Here is a 2,695-nt window from a genome sequence, read left to right on the forward strand (position 1 = left end):
AAGGCTGTCTCTGGATGATGCTGGGGTTGTCCGATGATGTCTCGTATGTGCTCGGTTGGAGCGCTGGAGCAGGTCAAGGCAACATATCGACTCTCTGTACAGCTTGTTGGCTTACAGCTGTGGTATGTGGGTGAGCGTTAACCTTTTCAAAAACACCACCTGGAATACTGTTCATGAATGGCAGCACGACAAGTCGAACCACCAGACTGATGTACAAATTTATAGTCAGGGTGCATGAGGTAACCACAAGACTGCTTCTGCTGTCATACGAAATCTCATTCCAGACCATAACCATTATATTACCGTAAGACAGAGATTTAATAATCAGATTCTAAACTGTATGATATTTCTAGGTAGAAATGAGGACTCCCAGCGCAATTTCTTGGTTAGAAAGTGTAGATTAAAACTTTTAAAAGTGAATAATTTGCAAAAATGGAGGAATTTAAGGAGATACATGGATAAATTTAAAAAAAAGCTATGTTGATGAGAGTTTCGAGGGAGTATTTGGTTACAATTGACTAAAAGGAGAAACGAATACAGCAGAAGACGAATGGTTAGTTTTGAGACATGAAATAGTGACGGCAGCTGAGGATCAAATAGGTAAAAGGACAGAACCCCGTAGAAATCCTTGCATAATATTGGAGAAATTGAAGTTTATTGACTGAAGCAGAAATTATAAAAATGCATATAATGAAGCCGGAGAAAGGAAATACAGTACTGGCCACTAAAATTGCTACACCACGAAGATGACGTGCTACAGACACGAAATTTAACCGACAGGAAGAAGATGCTGTGATATGCAAATGATCTCATACACAAACAGCAGTTGACCAGCGTTGCCTGGAGAAACGTTGCTGTGATGCCTCATGTAAGGAGCAGAAATGCGTACCATCACGTTTCCGACTTTGATTGTAGCCTATCGCGAATGCTGTTTCTCGTATTGCGACGTTTCTGCTCGTGTTGATCGACATCCAATGACTGTTATCAGAATATTGAATCGGTGGGTTGAGGAGGGTAATACGGAACGCCGTGCTGGATCCCAAAGGCCTCGTATCACTAGTAGTCGAGATGACAGGCATCTTATCTGCATGGCTGTAACGGATGGTGCAGCCACATCTTGATCCCTGAGTCAACAGGTGGGGACGTTTTCAAGACAACAACCATCTGCACAAACAGTTCGACGACGTTTGCAGCAGCCTGGACTATCAGCTCGGAGACCACGGCTGCGGTTACCCCTGACGCTGCATCATAGACAGGAGCGCCTGCGATGGTGTACTTAACGACGAACTTGGGTGCACGAATGGCAAAACGTCATTTTTTCGGATGAATCCAGGTTCTGTTTACAGCATCATCATGATCGCATCCGTGTTTGCCGACATCGCGGTGAACGCACATTGGAAGCGTGTATTCGTCATCGCCATACTGGCATATCACTTGGCGTGATGATATGGGATGCCATTCGTTACACGTCTCGGTCACCGCTTGTTCACATTGACGGCACTTTGAAGAGTGGACGTTACATTTCAGATGTGTTACGACCCGTGTCTCTACCCTTCATTCGATCCCTGCGAAACCCTACATTTCAGTAGGATAATGCACGACCGCATGTTGCAGGTCCTGTACAGGCCTTTCTGGATACAGAAAATGTTGGCCAGCACCAACTGAAAACGTCTGGTCAATGGTGGCCGAGCAACTGGCTCGTCACAATACGCCAGTCACAACTCTTGACGAACTGTGGTATCGTGTTGAAGCTGAATGGGCAGCTGTATCTGTACACGCCTTCCAAGCTCTGTTTGACTCAATGCCCAGGCGTATCAATGCCGTTATTACGGCCAGAGGTGTTTGTTCTGGGTACTGATTTCTCAGGATCTATGCACCCAAACTGCGTGAAAATGTAATCACATGTCAGTTCCTTCTTGGTGTAGCAATTTTAATGGCCAGTAGTGTACATACGTCAATATTATTCAGTCTGTTCACTGAGCAAGCTGTGAAAGAAAGCAAGGATAAACTGGGAATGGAAATAAAGTTCAGGAAGGAGAAATGGTTCAAATGGTTCTGAGCACTATGGGACTCAACTGCTGAGGTCATTAGTCCCCTAGAACTTAGAACTAGTTAAACCTAACTAACCTAAGGACATCACAAACATCCACGCCCGAGGCAGGATTCGAACCTGCGACCGTAGTGGTCTTGCGGTTCCAGACTGCAGCGTCAGGAAGGAGAAATAAAAACTTTTCAGTTACCCAATGGCATAGTAATCGTGTCAGAAAAAGCACAGATCTTGGAAGAGCAACTGAATACTGTGACACCCGCAATAGCCCATTAAAAATAGTGCTGTACGGCGCTTAAAAGTGTTATTAGCAAAGCAAAAAAGATATAACATGCAAATAGAATAGCAAATTCTCAGGATAAAATTAAAGCCATGTGGTCAGTCATGAAGCAAGTGTCTGACCAACAAGAAAATGTAGAATATATAAACTCAGTACGTAGTGAATATATTTTTATTGATGATAAGCCAAATACATGCACAGTATTTAACAAATAATTTCTTAATAGAGCTGGTGAACTGAATTAAAACTTGTTTTCTGCAAAGAATCATTTATCATTCTTAGAAAATATCTTTCCAAGATTGCTATCTCAAATAAACATTAGTCGTAGTGATTAGGGGGCTATTTTCAGTGATTAAATCGCTAAACAC

Source organism: Schistocerca nitens, chromosome 8, assembly GCF_023898315.1.
Source record: "Schistocerca nitens isolate TAMUIC-IGC-003100 chromosome 8, iqSchNite1.1, whole genome shotgun sequence".
Classification (NCBI taxonomy): domain Eukaryota; kingdom Metazoa; phylum Arthropoda; class Insecta; order Orthoptera; family Acrididae; genus Schistocerca; species Schistocerca nitens.